The following is a 26,301-nucleotide window of genomic DNA, read 5'->3' as shown; positions in this document are numbered from 1 at the left end:
ATGGTGATTCCTATGGGGAAATCACCTGCACCTTCTACAGCGGACAAGATATATCTTTAGGATTTTAGAACAGGATCTGAAGAACAGTGAAAAGAGATCTGGTTACAGGGCACCAAAAAGTAGACCTCAGGGATTCTGTAAACTGTGTCATACCCTGTTCCAGTTTAAGTAAGGGAGCAAACTAATGGGGTTTTCACAATAGTTTCTATTATGAACTTTGATTTATTAACTACTTTTACTCTCCCTCCCTTTCCTCAAATATCTGATTATGCTGAGGCTAAATATGTGTTGCCTGTGCGAGCCTGGGGTAAAATTTACTCATTGCGTTTAGAAGCACCAGAGGACAGTTTAAAGTAGAAGGCTTTCCTCAGTTATTTCATAACTTTAGCAGTGTGTACACTAGAACAAAAACCTGAAAATTTAATGAAAGCAAATAACACGAGAAAACCCCAGCCAACATTAAATAAAAGTAATTACGGGATTTCAGAGGGGCTTTCATTTCTTTTTCTTTGTACCTCAATGGAATATAAATCCAAAAGGACTTTAGGAACTTTATTAAAAATTTATTATTACAATGGTGTAAAAGTAAATAGTTGAGGAAATCACTGAATTGATAGAAATAGGGGAAAAGGTTAAAACCAGGAATAAGATTACAAGTTAACAATGCTTGTCAAGGTATTTATACAGATGCTAAGGCTGTACAGTGTGATATGGTGGGAAATTTCCCAATTGCTTTCCTAGTGGGTAAGGCCACCAGATTTAAAAATCAGATATACCTGGGTTTGAATCCTATTACTGCCATTTACGAGCTGTGTAACCTGTCTGAGCTTCAGTATCCTGACCTGTAAAATGGAGGTAATATTTACTCCAAGGGAGGGTTGGGAGGATTAAATTTAAATGATGCACTTAAAGCACCCAGCATAACAACACAGAATAAGTATTCAAAAGTTTGGAGCTATAAATACATGCATACAATCATGAAATTATCATTTTCCCATGGACGCTATAGATACACATTAAACTAATACGGCCAAATTGCAATTTACTGAAAACTTATGCTAGAGACCAGCTATATAGCTCTCTGATGATCTGGCTTCCTCTGCAGATAAAGTTTAAAATATCTGGAAGAACTGATGGACTGTGCGTTTTTAAAGCAACTTCCATGAGCCTATAATAAAGAATTGGCTAACACAGGGTTCAAAGTCCTGGAGGTCTTTTTTTGTTTTTTTAACATCTTTATTGGAGTATAATTGCTTTACAATGGTGTGTTAGTTTCTGCTTTATAACAAAGTGAATCAGCTCTGCATATACATATATCCCCATATCCCCTCCCTTTTGTGTCTCCCTCCCACCCTCCCTATCCCACCCCTCTAGGTGGTCACAAAGCACCGAGCTGATCTCCCTGTGCTATGCGGCTGCTTCCCACTAGCTATCTATTTTACGTTTGGTAGTGTATATATGTCCATGCCACTCTCTCACTTCATCCCAGCTTACCCTTCCCCATCCCTGTGTCCTCAAGTCCATTCTCTGCATCTTTATTCCTGTCCCACCCCTAGGTTCTTCAGAACGTTTTCTTTTTTTTTTTAGATTCCATACATATGTGTTAGCATACGGTATTTGTTTTTCTCTTTCTGACTTACTTCACTCTGTGTGACAGACTCTAGGTCCATCCACCTCACTACAAATAACTCAATTTCGTTTCTTTTTATGGCTGAGTAATATTCCATTGTATATATGTGCCACATCTTCTTTATCCATTCATCTGCCTGGAGGTCTTTTAAAAGGCCCCTGTGCTCTGCCAACCAAGTGAAAGCAGGACTGACATGTTAAGAATGAAGCCTCCCAGGGCTTCCCTGGTGGCGCAGTGGTTGAGAATCTGCCTGCTAATGCAGGGGACACGGGTTCGAGCCCTGGTCTGGGAAGATTCCACATGCCGCGGAGCAACTAAGCCCGTGTGCCACAACTACTGAGCCTGCGCGTCTGGAGCCTGTGCTCTGCAACAAGAGAGGCCGCGATAGTGAGAGGCCTGCGCACCGCGATGAAGAGTGGCCCCCACTTGCCGCAACTAGAGAAAGCCCTCGCACAGAAACGAAGACCCAACACAGCCAATAAATAAAAATTAAAAAAAAAAAAAAGAATGAAGCCTCCCAAAATGTGGCTATCCCATATCCTGTGGGGAAAATGCTTTCGACAGAGCCAAGTTCTTCCTCATAAAACCTAGTTCCATTCCAACACATAGATACATAGATTGTTGGGGCCCCGAAATACTACATCTTAGCTCCAATTATTTTAACATGGGAAAAATTTAGGGTTGATGTTGCCTACAGCCAGCTAGTCTAGCCATAAAGGGGGAAAAGTTAATGAAGTACCCCTAGAGCATCTGTTGGTTAAACAATTTCACTCCTTGGTGAATCTTCCAAGAGAAATTAGTTGTAAAATGGACCTGCGGAATAATATGATAGAATTGGCATCAGGTATCTGCCAAGGTGAAAACTGAAAACTTTAGCATAGTTCATATAGCAGGACCAGTTGTCTTCAGAGGCCAATCATAGTATAGAATTCTTATCTTTCTGTTCTCTGTGACAAAGAGTGCATGCATCTAAATCACCAACATACAAATCACTAACATACAAACTAAAAGGATGCAAGGCCGGAATTCAGAGTTTTAAGGCTTATAATAACCAAATAAATTCTAATACAGTATACTATTTGAACAATTCTATCACAAGCATGTAAAAAGACATGGAGCAAGTTACATATGAATTATTTTCTTAGCTATCCCACTTTAGTCCTCCATGGAAATGGCCACTAGAATGCAGATAATTGGTGCAGAATTAAGGTAGTGTTAATGGGAAAGAGAGAGAGATATTATAAAATGAAAATCAGAAGAATTTAGAGCTCAATTGGATTCGAGGGTATGGGAGAAAGGAGGGAAAGAAACATGATTTTTATACTGAGAAGTGCTCTCAACTAGAAAAATGATGTTAAGCTTAATAAAAACAAGGAAAGCAGGAATGATCTGTAGGGGCTGAAGATGAATTCCACAATCAAGGAGAAGTACCTAACAGGTAGTGGGAAAAGAGGCAAGTCAGACAGATGGAGCTTGGGGAGTCAGGACAGACAGTGAAGTCTATCCCTGCTCCCCCCATGTTTAGTTATGAAAATTTTCAAATACAAAGCACTGAACACTCACATACCCACCAGCTATATTCTACCATTGACATTTTACTGTATTTATTTTATCACATATCTATCCTCTACTATCCCTATTCATCCATTAATCCACCTTATTTTAAAAATATATATCTCAAAGTACAGTTTACCCTTAATACTTAAGCGTACCTATCATTAACTTGAGTTCAATATTTGTTTATGGGTTTTAAGTAAAACTTATATACAAAGAAATGCACAAGTCTTAAGTGTACGTTTCCTGAGTTTTGACAAGTGCATGCTCCTGTGTAACATAAACCCCTGTCAACATATAGACAATTACTGTAATTTCTGTCACCCCAGAAAATTTCCTTATGCCCCTTCCTAGTTAATTCCTGCTCCCACCCCTCCAGAGGCAACCATTCTTCTGGTTTTTTTCCCCAACACAATTTAGTTTTGCTTATTCTAGAATTTCATATGAATGTAATCTGCACTGGGTCACCTAAAATGTTATTCAGGAAATGCAAGATCTCAGTTTTTGAATTTGATTCAAATTGATTTTAAGAGGTTTGTTTTCTCTAGTTACAAAGGTAATGCTTGTCCCCTGGTGGGAGACAACAGAAAAGCACATGCACAAAAAAATAAAAATCACTTACTATCTCACCATCTAGATGTATGTATATGTATATACATATCTATTTTTATCAATAAAAATGGTGTCATACTTCACATAGTTGTGCAACCATTACCACAAGATTCCAGAACGTTTTTATTATCCTACAAAGAAACCCCACACCCATTAGCAGTCACTCCCCGTTCCACTCTACTCCCAGCCCCTGGCAACCACGAATTTACTTTCTGTCTCTATGGATTTGCCTCTCCTGTACATGACATATAAATGGAATCATACAGCATGTGACCTTTTGTGTCTAGCTTCTTTCATTTAATGTTTTCAAGATTCATCCATGTTGAAGCATGTATCAATATCTCATTGTTTTTATGGTTGAATAATTTTCCAATTTGTAGACATATCACATGTTAATTTATTCATCAGTTGATGGACATTTGGATTGTTTCCATTTTGGTAATGAATAATGCTGCTATGAACATTCATGTACAAATGTACACATTCATGTACATGTGTTTTTATTTTGCTTGTATATATACCTAGGTGTGGAATTGCTGAGTATTATGGTAACTGTGTTTAACCTTTTTTTTTTTTTAACATCTTTATTGGAGTATAATTGCTTTACAATGGTGTGTTAGTTTCTGCTGTATCACAGAGTGAATCAGCTATACATATACATATATCCCCATATCTCCTCCCTCTTGCGTCTCCCTCCCACCCTCCCTATCCCACCCCTCTAGGTGGACACAAAGCACCGAGCTGATCTCCCTGTGCTATGTGGCTGCTTCCCACTAGCTATCTATTTTACATTTGGTAGTGTATATATGTCCATGCCACTCTCTCACTTCGTCCCAGCTTACCCTTCCCCCTCCCCGTATCCTCAACTGTGTTTAACTTTTTGAGGAATGGCCAAACTTTTCCAAAGTGGCTGCACCGTTTTACATTCCCACCAGCAATATATGAGGGTTCCAATTTCTCCATATTCTTGCCAACCCTTGTTATTGTCTGTCTTTTTTATTTTAGCAATCCCAGTGAGAGTGAAGTGATATCTCACTGTGGTTTTGATTTGCATTTTTCTAATAACTAATGATATTATCTTTTCATGTGCTGACTGGACAATTTTATATATATATATATACACACACACACACACACACACACACACACATATATATTTTGGTGGGGGGAAGAAATGTGTATTTAAATCCTCTGCTCATTTTAAAATTGGGCTGTCTTTTTATCGTTGAGTTTAAGAGGTTTTTTAAAAGATATATTTTGGACACGAGTCCCTTATCAGATATGTGATTTGCAAATATTTTCTCCCATTCTGTGAATTGTCTTTTCATGTTCTTGATGGTTTTCTTAAAAGCAGTAAAGTTTTTTATTTTATCCAAGGCTAATGTATCTATTTTTGCTTTTGTGGCTTTTGCCTTTGGTGTCACATATCAAATGTACCTGTAATGGGGCGGAGTCAAGATGGCAGGTGGGAAGACACAGAGTTAGCGTCTCCCCACACCTAGGGGGCCTAACGGCTGCTGGTGGGGGACTCTGACGCCCAAGGAGATGGGAGGAACCCCAAAGTGAACTGGTAGGACATAGCGGGACTGAGGGAGGAGGAGAAGTGGAGGCCAGACAGGATTGGCACCTCTGAGGCCGGGGAGATCAGGAGAGGCAGACGGGAGGGACTCTCTGGGAAGAGCGGGAGAGGAGCAGAGGGTGATTGCCTGGCCCACTGTGGCCGGGGAGACTGCTGAGCTCCCAGGCTGATCCCCTGCCCTCAGAGCCCCCTCCATGCCACGTAGGTCCTTGGGGGCATAGGAGGGAGGCCAGGGAGATCAGGAGAGGCAGGTGGGAGAGGGCCTCCCAGACTGGAGGAAGAGGAGAGGAGAGGAGGGTGTTTGCCCTGCCCACTCGAGCCCAGGAAGCCTGCTGGGCTCCCAGGTGAGGTCCTCTGCCCTCTGAGACTAGGGGTGGGGGGCACGCCTGGGCCCCTTCTGTTCCTTGAGCCTAAGCCCCACCCCCTACAGCCCTCAGGGCCTTTTCCAGCCCTGTGGGTCCTGAGCATTGGCCCCGTCCACCGCCCAAACCTCACCCTTGCTTAGGCCCCGCCCTGCACAGCCAAGGCCTTCCCCCCCACCTTTTTTTTTCTTTTCCCTCCTCCTCTTTTTTACTATTGTGGTACTGATGTACCTTCATTCATCTATATTTTAATTTAAAATTCTTCCTAACATATCTGTTAGTTTCCTAGTCTAATTTTATTTTTTACTTCGTTATTGTTCTCTTTTTCTTCCCGCCCCAGGCAGATTGCGGGATCTTGGTTCATGAACCCAGGGTCGGGCCGAAGCTCCTGTGGTGGGAGCTCCGAGTCCGAACCACTAGACCAACAGAGAACCTCAGACCCCAGGGAATATTCATTGGAGTGAGGTCTCACAGAGTTCCTTATCTCAGCACCAAGACACAGCTCTACCCAAGAGCCTACAAACTCCAGTGTTGGAAGCCTCAGGCCAAACAACCAGTAGAAAAGGAACACAATCCCACTCATTTAAAAAAAAAATGAGATGGCAAAAAAATGTCACAGATGAAGGAGCAAGGTAAAAACCTACAAGACCAAATAAATGAAGAGGAAATAGGCAATCTACCTGAAAAAGAATTCAGAATAATGACAGTAATGATGATCCAGAATCTCGGAAATAGAACGGAGGTACGGATTGAGAAAATACAAGAAATGTTTAACAAAGATCTAGAAGAACTAAAGAACAAACAAACAGAGGTGAACAACACAATAACTAAATGAAAAATACACTAGAAGGAATCAATAGCAGAATAACCGAGGCAGAAGAACGAATAAGTGAGCTAGAAGATAAAATGGTGGCAATAACTGCTGAGGAGCAGAATAAAGAAGAAAGAATGAAAAGAATTGAAGACAATCTCAGAGACCTCTGGGACAACACTAAACGCACCAACATTCAAATTATAGAGGTCCCCAAAGAAGAAGAGAAAAAGAAAGGGTCTGAAAAATATTTGAAGAGATTATACAGTCAAAAACTTCCCTAACATGGGAAAGGAAATAGTCACCCAAGTCCAGGAAGCACAGAGAATCCCATACAGGATAAACCCTAGGAAAAACACACCAAGACACATATTAATCAAAGTAACAAAAATTAAATTCAAAGAAAAAATATTAAAAGCAGCAAGGGAAAAACAAAAAATAGCATACATAAGGAATCCCCATAAAGTGATCAGCTGATTTTTCAGCGGACACTCTTCAGGCCAGAAGGGAGTGGCAGGATATACTTAAAGTGATGAAAGAGAAAAACCTACAACCAAGATTACTCTACCCAGTAAGGATCTCATTCAGATTCGATGGAGAAACCAAAAGCTTTACAGACAAGCAAAAGCTAAGAGAATTCAGCACCACCAAACCAGCTCTACAACAAATGCTAAAGGAACTTCTCTAAGTGGGAAACACAAGAGAAGAAAAAGACCCACAAAAAACAAACCCAAAACAATTAAGAAAATGGTAATAGGAACATACATATCGATAATAACCTTTAATGTAAATGGATTAAATGCCCCAGCCAAAAGACACAGACTGGCTGAATGGATACAGAAACAAGACCCATATATATGCTGTCTACAAGAGACCCACTTCAGACCTAGGGACCCATACAGACTGAAAGTGAAGGGATAGGAAAAGATATTCCATGCAAATGGAAATCAAAAGAAAGCTGGAGTAACAATACTCGTATCAGATAAAATAGACTTTAAAATAGACTGTTACAAGAGATAGGAGGGACACTACATAATGATCAAAAGATCAATCCAAGAAGAAGATAGAACACTTATAAATGTATATGCACCCAACATAGGAGCACCTCAATACATAAGGCAAATGCTGACAACCATGAGAGGAGAAATTGACAGTAACACAATAATAGTAGGGGACTTTAACACCCCACTTTCACCAATGGGCAGATCATACAAAATGAAAATAAATAAGGAAACACGAGCTTTAAATGACACAATAGACCAGATAGATCTAATTGATATTTATAAAACACTCCATCCAAAAGTGGCAGAATACACTTTCTTCTCAAGTGCACATGGAACATTCTCCAGGATAGATCACATCCTGGATCACAAATCAAGCCTCGGCAAATTTAAGAAAATTGAAATCATATCAAGCATCTTTTCTGACCACAACACTATGAGATTGGAAATCAATTGCAGGAAAAAACTAAAAAACACAAATACATGGAGACTAAACAGTGCGCTACTAAATAACCAAGAGATGACTGAAGAAATCAAAGAAGAAATTAAAAAATACATAGAAACAAATGACAATGAAAACACGACGACCCAAAACCTATGGGATGCAGCAAAAGCAGTTCTAAGAGGGAAGTTTATAGCAGTACAATCTCACCTCAAGAAACAAGAAAAATCTCAAATAAACAATCTAACCCTACACTTAAAACAACTAGAGAAAGATGAACAAAGAAAACCCAAAGTTAGTAGAAGGAAAGAAATCATAAAGATCAGAGCAGAAATAAATGAAATAGAAACGAAGCAAACAATAGCAAAGATCAATAAAACTAAAGGCTGGTTCTTTGAGAAGATAAACAAAATTGATAAGCCATTAGCCAGACTCATCAAGAAAAAAAGAGAGGACTCAAATCAATAAAATTAGGAATGAAAAAGGAGAAATCACAACTGACAATGCAGAAATACAAAGGATTATAAGAGACTACTACAAACAACTATATGCCCAAAACATGGACAACCACAAAGAAATGGACAAATTCTTGGAAAGGTACAGTTTTCCAAGACTGAACCAGGAAGAATTAGAAAGTATAAACAGACCTATCACAAGTAATGAAATTGAAACGGTTATTAAAAATCTTCCAACAAACAAAAGCCCAGGACCAGATAGCTTCACAGGCGAATTCTATTAAACATTTAGAGAAGAGCTAACACCCATCCTTCTCAAACTCTTCCAAAAAATTGCAGATGGAGAAACACTCCCAAACTCATTCTACGAGGCCACCATCACCCTAATACCAAAACCAGAAAAAGATATCACAAAAAAAGAAAATTATAGACCAATATCACTGATGAACATAGATGCAAAAATCCTGAACAAAATACTAGCAAACAGAATCCAACAGCACATTAAAAAGATCATACACCATGATCAAGTGGGATTTATCCCAGGGATGCAAGGATTCTTCAATATACGCAAATCAATCAATGTGATAAACCACATTAACAAATTAAGGAATAAAAGCCATATGATCATCTCAATAGATGAAGAAAAAACTTTTGACAAAATTCAACACCCATTTATGATAAAAACTCTCCAGAAAATGGGCATAGAGGGAACTTACCTCAACATAATAAAGGCCATATATGACAAACCCACAGCAAGCATCATACTCAATGGTGAAAAACTGAAAGCATTTCCAGTAAGATCAGGAACAACACAAGGATGTCCACTCTCACCACTCTTATTCAACATAGTTTTGGAAGTCCTAGTCACAGCAATCAAAGAAGAAAAAGAAATAAAAGGAATACAAATTGGAAAAGAAGAAGTAAAACTGTCACTGTTTGCAGATGACATGATACTATACATAGAAAATCCTAAAGACTCTACCAGAAAACTACTAGAGCTAATCAATGAATTTGGTAAGGTTGCAGGATACAAAATTAATGTTCAGAAATAAGTAATCTTTCTATATACAAGTAAGAATCTGTTAGAACCGCTTTGTCCAACACAACAGCCACTAGCCACACGTAACTATTTAAATTTTAATAACAAAGAAAATTTTAAATTCGGTTGATTAGTAACATTAGTCATATCCCAAGTCGTCAGTAGTCACTTGAAATTTGGAGGGAAAGAGCCAATTTGGAATTATTTTCCATAGGCCCTATGAAAAAATAAACAAGCAATAAAGGCCAGGAAAATTCTGAGAAAGAATAGTAATAAGGGGAACAGTCCTATAAGATATTAAAACACATTACAAGGCTATAATAATTCAAGTGTTTGAATAGACTGCTATATAATAAATAAAACAGAATAGGAATTCTAGAAACTTACTCCAACACCTATAAAAATTTTGCATGTGATAAAGGAGGCATTTCAAATCAGTGGTAAAGAGGAATTATTCAATAAATCATGTTAGGACTAGACTTCTAGGAAAAAAAACTGTATCCCTACTTCACTTCTTACTCCAAAATAAATTCCAAATGTAGCAAAGATGTAAATATAAAAGAAAGCCCTATTACAGGTTTGCTTATAGTAGCAAAGGATTGGAAACAACCTGAAGGCCCTTTAATGATTAAATAATCATGGTATATACATTCAATTTAATACTATTTAGTTAATGGGAAAGAACATTTGTATTATGTTCAGATAATATAAGTGGGCCACATAAGTGGCCCATTATCATTCCTTGTTAACAAAGAGGCAACCAATCCCTTCTAAATATATCAGATTTGTTTAATTCTTTTTGTCTTCACCTGCACTAAGGTTGCCAAGTGTCCAGCACTGAATTGTGGTTTAACTATCTGTCCAGCAAAAGGAAAATTTTAAAACTAGATACAAGATGCTTTTATCATTAAAAAATTACTGGAGGGCTTCCCTGGTGGCGCAGTGGTTAAGAATCCGCCTGCCAATGCAGGGGACACGGGTTCAAGCCCTGGTCCAGGAAGATCCCACATGCCACGGAGCAACTAAGCCCGTGCGCCACAACTACTGAGCCTGTGCTCTAGAGCCTGCGAGCCACAACTACCGAGCCTGTGTGCCGCAACTACTGAAGCCCATACACCTAGAGCCTGTGCTCTGCAACAAGAGAAGCCACCACAATGGGAAGCCCACGCACCACAACGAAGAGTAGCCCCCGCTTGCTGCAACTAGAGAAAGCCGGTGTGCAGCAACGAAGACCCAACACAGCCAAAAATAAAAATAAAATAAAATAAAAAAATTTATAAAAAAAAAAAAATTACTGGAAAAATTTTTTAGAAATAACATTATCCTGGTGGGTAGACAAAGCAGTGTTTGTAATAAGGGGAAAAGAGGAATACCTGAATAAATGACACCATTTGTGGAGTCTCTGTCATAACAGATTTTTTTGTTTTAATTTTTAATTTTTTAATCTTTCTTTCTTTCTTTCTTTCTTTCTTTCTTTCTTTCTTTCTTTCTTTCTTTATGGCTGTGTTGGGTCTTCGTTTCTGTGCGAGGGCTTTCTCTAGTTGTGGCAAGCGGGGGCCACTCTTCATCGCGGTGCGTGGGCCTCTCACTATCGCGGCCTCTCTTGTTGTTTTAATTTTTTAAACAAAATTTGAGATCCAATCTATTGGCTTCCTATCATGTAAAGGGAGGTTTTTAAATTTACAGTCCTCAAACCTCATACACACACACAAAACACACACGTTCCTTCTTTCAATTACAGCATAATTTTTGGTTAGATAAAAACTTAGCATTTACATTATTACAAGTAAGCTGCAGTGGATGCTGTGATGAGCCAGCCAGCTCCCTCCTTAGTACAGAATATATCCCCCAGCTGCTGGAGGCACTGCTGGCAGACGCCTCTCCACGGCAGCCTTGGAATTAGCTTCTGAGAGTCGGCTCACCGATGTCAAGACCCCTTCCCAGACATGGTGAGTGGCTGTCATTCAATGACTGCTCAGCATGGAAGTAAAAGGCCCTCACTGCAACTTGGGACAATTCTCAAGGGCCAGCCCAGCTTTAGAGCTCCCTATGGGTTCAGCTAAGGCCTTTATCAAGGCCAAATTTTTCATCTGCCCAATCCTGCTTCCTTGCTTTTCTTCCTTCCCACAGGTATTGATCTCAAGAGTTCTCCCTAATAAACCTCCTGCCCGCCAATCTCTGTCTCCGAGGCTCCTTCCAAGGAACGCAACCTGTGACAGTGGGTACCAGAAATGGTCTGAGAAAGCAGTTGCTAGGATGGGATTTTGGAGGTGGATCTGCCGTCTGATTGGCAGAGCCCCAGTGTTGGTGGAAGGGGAAGCAGACAGCACAAGGTAACAGTGCAATTGTTAAACATTCACTGGTGGTAGCAAAAGCACTAGCTGATGCATTGTGTCAGGCATTTGAGCAATAGGGGGAAAATGATAATATTGATAAAAGGACAGTGAAAGTGGCTATCGCTAAACTCAATTCATGCTTTGGAAAAAGATAACAGACTAAGAGTGATTAATTGACTTTATAAAGTGTGAAAATGTGAAAGCCAGAAGGCCTCCTTGGTAGCACGTAAAAAATCTTTTTTCTCCTGTAGCAAAGATGTAGAGAAAGCTGAGGACCAGGCTCAGGACTTACTCATAAGGGTAGCAGAGCTCCAAAAAAGTTAGTCTCTCAGACAAGGCAGGCTTGCTCTGCCAAGGTCAGGGCCCTGGTTAAAAAAACAATAGGAGCCTGAGGATAGGATGGAGACCTCTGGATTGAGGCACCTGCAGAACTGGTCCATCCCTCCCTATTATGGGCTAGTCCTCCCCTCTTCTAGAAGACAATTTGAAGGCCACACACCTATGAAACAGCACGACCCCCTCAGATCTGCCCCAACCTCCCAGCCTGGCCACCAGGCCAGTCACTAGATTTAAGTCACAACACAGCTCAGCTGAGGAGTGCAGGACTCAGCAAACAGGTCCTGGCAGGGCCGGGAGAGAATCCACGGGACAGGATTCAGAGGGTGTTGGATCAAACCAGGCAAACATTACTTTGGATTCAACACTCTGGCAGGAACCGCAGGAGATGGTGCAAGCGTGCTGTCAGGATGACCCCAGGAAGTAAGGAAAAAGCAATGATCCACATCAAGTGAGGTTTAAACGCCAGCATTGCCCTGTCAGACGGTGGAAGAAGGGGTAAAAGGCTCAGAGAAGTGGGTGTGTTAGAGTGGATGTACTCTATAAGGCCTAGATGACTGTGCTCGGGGGCCGGCACCAGAGTATACACGATTTACCAAAGCAATAAGCGATGTGCTGGCAAGAGCGGTGCCAATGGCTCTAAGACTTCAGTGGTAGCTCTCCTCCACAGACCAGGGATGAAGTGCTGTCTTTACAGAACTCGGCTCACTGACAGCAGTGAGAGGGATAGGACAACTCCCACCTTTGCCCCAGCCCCGTCCTCATAGAGGCCAGTGGTGGTACTTAGCCGTCAGAAGCCAGGTGGATGCAATTATTGTAATGCGCGGTAGGGTTGAAGTGGCAGCCAAGTGGCCTGACCTACATAGAGTTATGGAGATGGTAAATAAGCGCGGTGTTCCCAGAAGCAAACGCATGAGTAGCCAAAGAAGGTACTACTTAACCTGTACAAACAAAAGAAATCAAGGATGGAGGATGAAGGCAGTCATCCCAATGAAAAGTCAAGATGCCTTGCCCATTTTACAGAACCGAGCCAGCTTTGGGGCCCAGAACCCATCAACTAAGAGAGGCCAGGTGCCCAGGAAGGCACAACAAGTGTTCATAGTAATGATTTCCTAGTCCTTCCCCAATGGGATCCATGGCCATTTACTTGGGTAACTCTACACTGGGGGAAGTGGAAGACCCAAACACTATAAGGACTGCTGGACACAGGGTCCAGGTTGACATTAATGCCCAGAGCCCTGAAACATCAGCATGGAACCCTGTGAGAGTGGGGGCCAGTGTCATGGGTGTGTGTGTGACCTGTGAGGTTCTAAGTGTGGTTTAGTTCTTGGTTTAATGCTCCGATATTGCCCTTTTGAAATTCTTAATAACTTTCGAACAAGGGGCCCTGCATGTTCAGCTTGTGCTGGGCCCTGCAAAGTATGTAGTTGGCCCTAGTGGGAATATATGAGTGGCCTGGAAATGAATGGAGCTCTAGCCCAGGTGTGGCTTACGGTGCATCTATTGGGTCTGCAGACCCATCTGTAATACTTTGCTGGTCTCTGACTGTATACTTGGGATAGACATTCCCAGTAACTGACATAGCACCATTCTGCCTCCTTGGCCTGTGGGATAAGAGCTATCACAGTGAAGACGGCCAAGTGGAGAGCGCTGAAACTGCCAACCTCTTACACTTACACACACACAGCCAAGACAGTAAATAAAAAACAATATCGCATCACAGAGAATCTGGCAGAAATTAGTGCCACTCTTAAAAACTTAAAGAATGCAGGGGTGGTGTGTGGACCCCATAATGTCTCCATTTAAATTGACCAATCTGTCCTCTGCAAAAAACAAAAAAACAAAACCAGAATTTGAAGGGTAACAGTGGACTATTTAAATGTAAACAAGAAGTAGCCCTGATTACAGAGGCTGTATCAGATGCGGTATATTTCCTAGACCCCATTTAAATTCCACCAACTGTCTAAACAGCCCCTCTTTTTCTTTTAAGGTCTAGAATCTCACATGGAATCATATTTATGTGTCAGTCTAAAACAGTTCCACAGTCTTTCCCTGTCTCTCAAGTCATCAACAGTCTTAAGGGGCTTCCCTGGTGGCGCAGTGGTTAAGAATCTGCCTGCCAATGCAGGGGACAAGGGTTTGAACCCTGGACCAGGAAGATCCCACATGCTGCAGAGCAACTAAGCCCATGTGCCACAACTACTGAGCCTGCGCCCTAGAGCCCACGAGCCACAACTACCGACCCCTCATGCCACAACTACTGAAGACTGCATGCCTAGAGCCTGTGCTCCGCAACAAGACACTGCAATGAGAAGCCCATGCACCGCAACGAAGAGTAGCCCCCGCTCGCCACCACGAGAAAGCCCGCACACGCAGCAACAAAGACCCAATGCAGCCAAAAATATAAACAAATTTATAAAAAAAAAAAAGAGCACAAGCTTTTCATTTTATAGGTTGATCGTCATCCTGGGTGTGTCCAATGCTTCCCCATGACCGGACTTGAGCCACAGACTCTTGGAAGGAATACCACAAAAATGATGCTGTGCTTTTTCTTGGTACCTCACATCAGGTGGACAATGTGGACCCATCCCACTACTGGTGATATTAACCTTGTTTTCCTATCATTTGGTATCTGCCAGTTTTCTCCACTGTGAAGTCACCACTTCCCCCTTTGTATTTGATTGGTACTTTGTGCAAAGATATTCTGAGAGTATGCCAATATCTGTTCCTCACCAGACATCCACCCACCAGCCTTAGCCTCCATTGATGACTTTGTCTGTATCAGCTACCACTGAGTGGGTTGCCAAATAGTGCTTATCTATTTCCATATTCCTTCTACAATTATTAGCTAATATTCTATGAAAGGAAGGGCTTTCCTTTCTCCCTCATTTGTCTATCTCAATCTGGACTCATGGATTCCTATTTTAATACTCTTATTTTTATGCTCAAATTGTCCCCATTTTGGCCAGGAGACACCCATTCAAGATAGCTCCTGTTTGGTTTTTCATGGTCTCGTCGTTCTTTGAGCATTTCTTTATTTTCTGGCACAAGAAGATGTTTCTGTGTACCCAGCCCCACGGAGAATGGTATTTAGAAACCAAGATCTGGGAAAGGAAGCTTCACTTATAATGTTTTTGAAATCTTCAACTGCTCCCTATAATATTTCTGTTTTCTCCAAGTTCCTTCTTTATTCTTGTTTCTTTTTTTCTCTTTCATACTGGAGGTTTTCTTAAAATACCTGGCCTCCCTCGGCTGTCTGTTTCATGAGAATGGGGCACTGAAAATCTATGTTTAGAAGCTATGGGGAAGGAGAGGAGGGAGAGAAGATTGACTGATAGATTCTACTGTAGGGCTTAGGGTGATCTGGCCAGGCTTGGTCAGTTTCTCATAAGAATCCTCCAGTCACGTGCCTGGATAATGCATGTGTGGATGTCTACGTTCTTAGAGCTGAGTCGAGCAAGAGGCTAGAATCCCACTGGCTCTATTAGATTCTTACATAATACCCACATTCTGTATGAAACCTTTACTTCACCTTCTCAGCCTCTCCAGAGAATGAATTGCTGGCAGCCGGACGATAGGGTTTTCTGCCTGGTGCCTCTTGCTCCTAGCCTTTGGGGAATTCTCTGGCGAGAGCAAACCTGCCTCTGGACTCTCCCTTAGAGATACTTTTGGTTTTTTCTGATTCCCTAAATCAATGGTTATCAACCAGGGACAACTTTGCACTCAGGAGACATTTGACAATACTGGAGATATTTTTGGTTGTCACAATTGGGGAGGAGATGCTATCAGCATCTAGTGGGTTGAAGCTAGGGATGCTGCCAGGCCTACAAGGCCCAGGACAGATTTTTACAATAAACAATTAGCTGGCCCCAAATGTCAACAGTACCCTGTTGAGAAACTCTGACCTAAATCATTCAGGGCAAATATTTCTTCTAGCTTCTAGTTTTTGGATGCCACCTCATTTTTTCTTCCACTCACAGGTTTTGTACCTTTATGCCTTTTAAAAATCCTTTACTGACATTTAAGAGTTAGTCCTAGTAAACATAATTGTTTAACTGGCACATTTGACCAAAACTCATATGGTGGAATTTGAATTTGGATTTGTTGAAAATATTTCAATTCCTGTCTCAAATGCTGGCTTAGATGAATGGTTAGTGTTAGGAAGAATGTGTGAACCAAAGAGTGAAACATGATGCATGTGGAATCAGTAAGAAATGGACTTTGGGTCTTACGGAACATTCCATACAGTTGTTCTGAAGGTAAGCTGTCTTTTTTTTTTTTTTTTTTTAATAAATTTATTTATTTATTTTTGGCTGTGTTGGGTCTTCGTTGCTGCACGTGGGCTTTCTCTAGTTGCGGCGAGCGGGGGCTACTCTTCATTGTGGTGCGCGGGCTTCTCATTGCAGTGGCTTCTCTTTGTTGCAGAGCACAGGCTCTAGGCACACGGGCTTCAGTAGTTGTGGCTTGCAGGCTCTAGAGCACAGGCTCAGTAGTTGTGGCGCACGGGCTTAGTTACTCTGCGGCATGTGGGATCTTCCCGGACCAGGGCTCGAACCCATGTCCCCTGCACTGGCAGACAGATTCTTAACCACTGCGCCACCAGGGAAGTCCCAAGCTGTCATTTTTTTTTTTAAAATAAAAATAATAAAAGCTACAGAGAGCAAAAACTCTACATTATCACTTGAAATGTATAAAATACTTTTTAATCTTCACAGGGGCTGACCAGAATTTTTATGAAGGACATTACATACACCCTGCCGCTCCATGCACCATCGTTTAAACTTAGCATACTTTTCCAAGAGTTACCGACATTTCCCATCAGTTGTTCTGGTCAGTGGAGTTTGCTTAAAGCGAAACTAGGTTACATAGGACTTGCTGCATTTACTCTGAATCTTAAGACAGGAGCCCAGGAAGCCGGCAACAAAGAAGTTTTTGAGGAACTAAGTCCAGGAATACAGAATGGAGACTCTACACAGGGATGACCTCTACAAGCTCTACGTGTCAATGGGAACTTTGTGGCATATTGGTACGTTTTGGTCTTTTATTCTGGAACTCTCATTTAAAGGTGTAACACTTGCATGAAGTCCCTGACACATTAATAAACTCCTTTATTTATTTATATGGAATCAAAATTGTTCTTGTAGAGTATGATGAGAAACTGCTGTGGACTAGAAAACAGCTTTAAAAAACACATCATTTTATCATTGTTACTTTTCCAATGGGCTTTGGAAAATCAGTTCATTCCCATGAAGGAAAAAAATCAAATTAAGTAAAAGAATCAAACACTGTGGTAACAAGAATGAATTTTGCATACCTCTGCAAGGTAAGCTTGGAGGGTTTTGTGGAAACAAACATGAAATATAGGTTAAAATGAAGCTTTAAGGAGCAGTTTATAAATTTATTCTTTAAAAATATTTTTCCTAACCTTAAGTTTTTTCTTACTTTCAGTCAAGTTTGTGTGTGTCTATATGTATATATATTAATATACATATATATTAATATATGTATAGCCATCAAAACTGCCCTTTATAAGAGTTAAGTCTTTGGTTGAAAATCATACACATACTCCTCCAACATTTCTGGACGTGTCTTTTTCCATGAGAAACCTCCAAGGTTCTCAAAAACACAAGAGAAATACCTCAATAAGTAAATCTTGATTAAATTTGTATATTCATTACTAAATAATTGCTTCAATTGTGTAATTCCATTTACTATAATTTGAAGAGAAAGGTATTTGTGTGGTCTAGAAAGAAAACGTAAGGCTCAGTCATCATAGTTTTTTTTATAGATAAAATGATTCTGAAGCTAAATTATTTTAGCAGTTCTTGACATAAAGATAAAGGCAGGGGCTTCCCTGGTGGCGCAGTGGTTGAGAATCTGCCTGCTAATGCAGGGGACACGGGTTCGGGCCCTGGTCTGGGAAGATCCCACATGCCGTGGAGCAACTGGGCCCGTGAGCCACAACTACTGAGCCTGGGCGTCTGGAGCTTGTGCTCCGCAACAAAAGAGGCCGCGATGGTTAGAGGTCCGCGCACCGTGATGAAGAGCGGCCCCCGCTCGCCGCAACTAGAGAAAGCCCTCGCACAGAAATGAAGACCCAACACAGCCAGAAATAAAAATAAATAAATAAATTAATTAATTAAAATAATAATAATCCATTAAAAATCAAGGTAAATTATTTTTAAAAAAGATAAAGGCAAAAGCATACATATTTTTCTCTGATGCCCTTTTCCATTCTTATAAGAAAAAAATAAACAACTGTGTTTCAAAGAAAGTATGTTGGTTGCCTAAGATTTGATCGGTTTTTAAACTATCAGGGAATTTCTTCCTTTTGAGAAATGAGAAAGCCTAGCTATGACCTGGAAGTGAAATAACCTGGAAGTGAGAGATCTCATAACCACAGCAATACCAAAGATCAATCTCCCAGATCTACGCCAAAGTCAACCCTTCCAGTCCCTCCCACCTGAGACATAGATAGTTCATTGAATTCTACTCCATGGCACTGAGGAGTGAAGCCTGTCAGGTGGTTTCTGCGTGTCAGTAAGGGCGGCCTTTCTGCTGGAGGTCAGCCTGGGAGGGAACTCCTAGGCAGCAGGGTCAAGGCAGCAAGTTGTGACACAGCAAGCTGGCAGCATCGCGTGACAGCTTGCTCTAGACTCTCCTTCGTGCGTGGCTTCGGTTTCTAATGCCACACAAAGCACTTCAAGACAAAGGGCTAGAAATGCTACCCCTCCTGAGACTTGCAGAGAAACTGTAGCTATAAGCCAATTCCTTGCCCTACACTCAGTGAAAATACTGTTACGCAACCTCCCACAGGGTTTCCACAGAGGTAAACCTACAGAACTTCTGAAAATATTATTAATGATCCAGTAATTGTTTTCCTGCACCTCCTCCACTCCCATCAAATGACTCTGAAGTCTAATTTCTTTTGCTCTGACAAACAGAGCAAGGGAAGAATCCATGATCTCAAGGGAGATAAAGGCAAAGCAGAGATAAGGCCAGGGACCCTGGAATGGTGTCCATATTCACACATCCCCTCTTGGATGTCCCCTGTACCATCCCCTCCCCTGTTTACAACCCATTTCTGTTTCAGTAATCCTAGGAATCGTCAGAAAGGGGGTGGGGCGGGGTGGGGGGAAGGATGTTGTTTTTCATCCAACACAAAGTATTCAGCTGGGACTTCCCTGGTGGCGCAGTGGTTAAGAATCCGCCTGCCAATGCAGGGGACACGGGTTCGAGCCCTGGTCTGGGAAGATCCCACATGCCGCGGAGCAGCTAAGCCCGTGCGCCACAACTACTGAGCCCATGTGCCACAACTACTGAAGTCCGTGTGCCTAGAGCCCACGCTTGGCTACAAAAGAAGCCACCGCAATGAGAAACCCACACACCACAACGAAGAGTAGACCCTGAGAAAGCCCGTGCACAGCAATGAAGACCCAATGCAGCCATAAACAAACAAACAAACAAACAAACAAAGTATTCAGCAAGCCTCTGCAGAGAAGCAAAACTTTTTCTCCACCCTCTTACAGCCTCCGGCTGGGCTTGAGGATTAAGTTGATAGAAGACAGATAACAGGAGGAAAGCATGCAAGTTTTATTTAATATTTTTACATGCATATAGGAGCCTTCCCAGGAAAATGAAGACCCAAAATGCAGTTAGGCCTGAGTGCTTATATACTAGGTTGAACAAAAAGTAGTCACAGTGGAAAAGTAACTAAAATGTCTGTGGCGGCTAAAGGAAGATGAAGGTTATCCTAACAAGGTCTGTTTGTACAGATTTCTCTTAGCCTCAACTTCCCATCTCTGCTGATAAGAACGTTTCTTTCCTCCTGGTATGGGGGAGGGCATCGTTCATGTGGGAGTTTTATCTCCTGCTTTTAGGAAGAAAGGTGAGGTCAGCACACCTTTCTTGCATGTGCTGTTTTTCAAGTGCCTTTATCTCAAAATCATCCTTATGACAAAGTGGTATATTTGGGGGTGGCGTATTCTGCTACTCTTCACCTCCACAAGCAGACAAGGTGTTTTTTGTTTGTTTGTTTTGGCTGCGCCATGCGGCTTATGGGATCTTAGTTCCCCGACCAGGGATTGAACCTGGGTCCCAGCAGTGAAAGTGCCAAGTCCTAACCACTGGACCACCAGGGAATTCCAAACAAGGTGCTATGGACTGAATTGTGTCCCCCTCAAAATTCAAATGTTAAAAAAAAAAAAATGTACACCTTAAGTCACACCTTAGAATGTGACTGTATTTGGAGATAGGACCATTTAATTAAGGTTAAATGAGGTCATCTGGGTGGGCTCTAATCCAACATAACCCACGTCCTTATAAAAACAGATACTGGGGCACAAGCACACAGGATCCACCATGTGAGGACACAGCAAGAGGGCAATCATCTGCAAGCCAAGGAGAGACACCACAGAAGGATCCAACCCTGCAGAAACCTTGACCTCAGATGTCTGGCCTCCAGAGCTGTGAGAAAATGCACTTCTGTTGTTTGAGCCACACAGTCATGATATTTTGTTATGGCGGCCTGAGCAGGTTGATATACAAGGTAAAAGAGTATCACATAAAATGTTCTCCTGAGGAACTATGTAGACTTTCCCCTTGATAAATTCCAGCAGTCTTATAAAGCACAAGAAGATATATCTAAAGGAGTTCTGTAGCTAGTGAATGATTAAACTTAGAACCTGACTATTTACAATCAGCACTGTCTTCTGAAAGGTTACATCTTACAGGTTCTTGTCCAATGTGTGTGTTCTCCCTCCTGGCTCCCTGATAACACTTTCCTGGGTCATTTGGCAGTTCCCTAATTGGTTTTCTATTTTCCAAGTGCCAGTTTTCTGATGAAAGCTGTTTACAGCCTCACCACTTTGGACAGAGGAGGGGGCGGGAGGGAGATTGCCTGTTGACAGAGGCTGTTTCTAAGACACTCATCTCTTGTTTTCTCTTGATACAGTCTGTGATGGGAGGAGAGACTGAAGGGACAAACTTAGGAAACAAAGTACCAAATCTCAAGCAGGGATGCGATTCCCTGCAGGGTGTTAGCCGTGAGCCATTCAGCCACTACGGCTTGCGCTTCAGTCCTGAGCCAGGCGCTGAGGACATACATGGCCAAGAATGAGTTAACGTTCTAGTTAAGTGTGATGTCTTTTTTTTTTTTTTTTTTAATATTTATTTATTATTCATTTTGGCTGTGCCGGGTCTTAGTTGCAGCACATGGGATCTTCGCTGCGACATGCAGGATCTTTTGGTTGCGGCATGCATGTGGGATCTAGTTCCCCAACCAGGGATCGAACCCGTGCTCCCTGCATTGGGAGCTCGGAGTCTTACCCACTGGACCACCAGGGAAGTCCCAAGTGTGATGTCTTAATTAATGAACCCTGAGACAAGTGCTCCTCTAAAATGAAGTTGTGTGCATTAAAAAAAAAACAACTCCCATTCTGAAGGCACCACAGAGACGTTTGGAGCTCAGAATGAAGAAAGTGGGGGAGAGGGTCTCACTTCCAGAGAGCTAAGTGGCAGAATCAGAGTGAAGAGGCAGAGACGATGGCAGATGGGGAGTCGGGGCAAAGGAAGAGGCGGCCTCGGTGAATGGAAGAGGCCTTGACCTTCTCCCAGCTGTAACCTCAGGGCAGATCCCACCCCCCAGCACAAACGCTGACACCTTCTCTGTGGTGGGAACGCCTTGCTGTGCGCAGGGCTCCACCAGCCCTCTAGGGTAGAGGCGGGCGTGTGGAAGGAAGGCCGGAGCTCGCCATTTCTGGAGCAGGAGAGCGGCACCGGCGCGTGAACTGCAAGCCGCAGCTAAGCAACCAGACTGAGAACCGTCACCGTCTCCCTCCACCAACCTGAGACTCTCCCTCTGTCAATCCCACCGCACCCCAGCCATGGGGGCAGAAAGCAGATCCCCAAACAACACCCAGGATCAACCAAACCAAAAGCTGGTTCTTTGGGAAAATTTCCAGATCTACCCACGTGGAAAATAAGCAGCTCACAGAAAATTACGGGTTTTACTGCTTCGGGAAACAGAGAAATAGAGGAAAAAATGCTAACGGTGAGTGATAAAAAGAGTGACCAAGGGAATGAACTTAGAGGCCCAACCCCCAGCCCTCGTCAATGCTGAGCTCCACCTGCACGCATGCCAGTTTAAAAGATGAGTTCAGTGCATTTGACCTGGAGTTGGCAATTATTCAAATATCCCAAAAGATGACAGCCTCCGGGAACACCTGGAGGGGGTGGGAGGTGATTCTGCTACCTCCTAGTTTGAACCTTTGAATCAGCACAGGTGATAGAACTACCTTACATCTAAACAAACCCTCAGCTTCTATTCTCCTACCCTTCAAAACGACAGGTCATATAGACTTGAGGGGATTGGCTGGGCCACATTTGTAGTGTGTGGGTTTGTGATATATAGAAGAGAAAAACGAGCCATGAAGCCGTCGAGAAACAGAAAAGTACCACTTTGATTTGGGAGGTTTCCCAAACCCAGTTGCATGAGGAATAGTTCTACTTTGACCGGAATGCATGTGAGATGGTCTGCTGTTGTTTTGCTTTTGTTTTTGTAACAAGCTCTCTCTTTTTTGAACTAACTTGGATGTGTTTCTATCTCCTGTAATAAAAAGCTCTCTGGCTAAGACCCTCTCCAGGAGACCACATCTAGATGACCGTAAAATAAGACATTTTAAAATACATTTACTGGCTATGCAATTTTCTACTCAGAGAAACATAGGTTTCCTGACAAATTTTATATTAGGAGAGAAATGAAAGACCATGCCAGGAAACATGAAGTTCTTAGGAAATAATTTGGTTATAAACATATTTCCTTAATAGGATACAATTTGATTCTAACTCTCATTACCTTTTGACAAGAACATAAGACACCCGTTGTTTAGTCAACGATTCATGAAGCTTTCTCAAATGTTTGCAGCCCAGTAGAGTACACAGCAGATGCCAGCATCCATCTTCATTTTACTGATGGGGCTGAACTCTAAATGGCTGGAGAATACCTGAGATCGCAAGGGCAGTACGTAAGAAGCTGGCCCATCTTTGGGTTCTTGGTCCAGTGCTCTTTTTACCACCATGCGTTATTCCATGGTGCCTTTTTCACCCTTGTAAGCATCAAGGAAACTTTTTTCTGACCAAACAGACTTCCAGGTTCCATTAGAGCCTTTCCAGAGCTTAGTGTTCCATAGAGGTCGTTATCATATCATGGTCAATTAGGGAGCTCTTCAAAATATAATGCTTGTCATAAAGTCATCTGCTTGCAGATGTTTCCTTCTATGACCAAAAATTTCAGGGCTCTGAGGACATCCTAGCTTTGAAATATTTTATTGAACCCACTTCTATCAATGTTATGAAAATCACTCAAAGTCCCATTCTTGTAACAAAGGTGACCATATAATCAAACTTTTGGGCACTGTTCACAGTGGCATAGCATTCAAATGGGACAACAGGGTAATCTTTATTCACTTCCTGTGGATATTCTGGAACATTATTTTGAAAGCTCACACCTGCCTTCCGCTCATAAAGTGGCAAGGTCAATGTGCCCCTGATGTTGCCATCACCCCCTCCCAAACCAAGAAGCTTATTCAATTTTTGTATCCTTTTGAAATGCTCTCAACCTTAAATTGCCATTGGAGAGTTTGGTTAAGCTCCAACAGAAGTTTAAATGCAAGAAACATTTCAGGAGGATTTCGGAAAAAGGAATAAGCTATAACGGTAGTTGAAGTGGTGCACTGACATTCCAAGTTTAACATGGGAAGGTCATGTACCATTTGGTAGGTTTTGTTTGACTCTCCTTTCCCTGTCAGGCTTGCCATCCTTGACCCTCCTTTCTGCTAGTCCTGAGATTGGCCTTTATGCAACTCAGGCAAAGGCCAAAGAGGCTACGGCCTGAAGGGCTGCTAGGCCTGCCAACCTGCACCCTAGAATGTTGCTGCCTGGTCATCTCTCTGCTAGGCAAGAGCAAGGATGGACTCTGATGTACACAGGTTTGCATCTGCCAAAGACAGAACAGCCCACTGTCCATTAACCTGCTTCTCGTGAGATGACCAGGGATAAGGCTCACACCCTGACAGTCAGTGACAACACACAGCGTCAGATCATTTCTCAGCCGTTTCTCTGCTTCGTCTTATGTTTTGATCTCAAGCTGAAGAGGGTAGGAGGTTGTCTAGAGATAAAGATACAGCTCCCCCTTTGGGGCTATTGTCAACGGCAATCTAGAAAGTCTTTGGATCTGATTTGTGCAAATCTGAGAGAATCACACACAACTTAGTGCAGTTGTTCCTTGCTATCCATGGACCCCTGCAGATACCAAAATCCTGTAGATGCTCAAGTCCCTTATATAAAATAGTATTTGCATGTAACCTATGTACATCTTCTCACATACTTTAATTCATCTTTAGGTTACTTACAATACCTAATACAATGTAAATGTTATGTAAATACAATGTAAATGTTATGTTAATAGTTGCTGGAGCACGACAAATTCAAGTTTTACTTTTTGGAACGTTCTGGAATTTTTTCCTCGAATATTTTTTTCAATTGAAGTATAGTTGATTTACAATATTGTCTTAGTATCAGGTGTACAGCAAAGTGGTTCAGTAATATATATAATTCTTTTCCAGATTATTTTCCATTATAGGTTATTATAAGATATTAAATATATTTCCCAGTGCTATACAGTAAATCCTTGTTGCTTATCTATTTTATGTATAGTAGTTTATATTTGTTAATCCCATACTCCTAATTTATCCCTCCTCCACCTCCCTTTCCCCTTTAGTGACCATAAGTTTGTTTTCTGTGTCTGTGAGTTTGTTTCCATTTTGTATATAGATTAGATTCATTTGTATTATTTTTTAGATTCCACATAAGTGATATTATAGGATATTTGTCTTTGTCCGACTTACTTCACTTAGTGTGATAATCTGTAGGTCCATCCATGTTACAGCAATATTTCATTCTTTTTTATGGCTGAGTAATATTTCATTGTATATATGGACCACATCTTCTTAAACTAATCATCTATTGATAGGCACTTGGGTTTTCTCCATGTCTTGGCTACTGTAAATAGTGCTGCTGTGAACATTGGGGTGCATGTATCTTTTCAAATTAGAGTTTATCTTTTCCAGATATATGCCCAGGATCATATGGTAGTTTGAGGTATTTTTAGTTTTTTAAGGAACCTCCAGACTGTTTTCCATAGTGGCTGCACCAATTTACATTCCCACCAACAGTGTACAAGGGTTCCCACTTCTCCACACCCTCTCCAACATTTATTATTTGTAGACTTTTTGATTATAGCCATTCTGACCAGTATGAGGTGATACCTCATTGTGGTTTTGATTTGCATTTCTCTAAAAATTAGCAATGTCAAGCATCTTTTCATGTTGGGCATCTGTATGTCTTCTTTGGAGAAATGTCTATTTAGATCTTCTGCTCATTTTTTGATTGGGTTTTTTTTTTTTTTTTTTTTAACATTTTTCTTTTATTTTATTTATTTATTTTTGGCTGCACTGGGTCTTCGTTGCTGTGAACAGGCTCTCTAATTGTGGCAAGTGGGGGCCACACCTCATTGTGGTGCACGTGCTTCTCATTGCAGTGGCTTCTCTTGTTGTAGAGCACAGGCTCTAGGCATGCAGGCTTCAGTAGTTGTGGCACATGGGCTCAGTAGTTGCTGCTCGTGGGCTCTAGAGCACAGGCTCTGCAGTTGTGGCACACAGGCTTAGTTGCTCCATGGCATGTGGGATCTTTCTGGACCAGGGATCAAACCCGTGTCCCCTGCTTTGGCAGGCAGATTCTTAACCACTGCACCACTAGGGAAGTCCCCTGTTTGCTTTTTTTGATTATGAGTTGTATAAGCAACAAATTGAACAATGTAGAAGAAATGGACAAGTTTCTAGAAACATACAGCCTGCCAAAATTGAGTCAAGAAGAAACAGATCATTTGAATGGACTGATCACTTGAAGTGAAAAGAATCTAAATAAATAAATAAATAAAAACCACCTCCCTGGGCTTCCCTGGTGGCACAGTGGTTGAGGGTCTGCCTGCCAATGTAGGGGACATGGGTTCGAGCCCTGGTCAGGGAAGATCCCACATGCCACGGAGCAACTAGGCCTGTGAGCCACAATTACTGAGCCTGTGCTCC

At 41.8% G+C, this 26,301-nt stretch overlaps 1 protein-coding gene across 1 annotated transcript in view; it reads right to left on the bottom strand.

Moving 5' to 3' along the window:
- Positions 1–26,301, bottom strand: part of RTN4IP1 (reticulon 4 interacting protein 1) — a 109,958-nt gene that overhangs the window by 76,266 nt on the left and 7,391 nt on the right. The gene's annotated exons all lie outside the window — the stretch shown is intronic.

The sequence above is a fragment of the Balaenoptera physalus genome (assembly GCF_965194825.1).
Source record: "Balaenoptera physalus genome assembly, chromosome: 9".
NCBI classification, from domain to species: domain Eukaryota; kingdom Metazoa; phylum Chordata; class Mammalia; order Artiodactyla; family Balaenopteridae; genus Balaenoptera; species Balaenoptera physalus.
The sequence above is the reverse complement of the archived record's forward strand: the minus strand, read 5'-3'. Positions and strand labels throughout refer to the sequence as shown.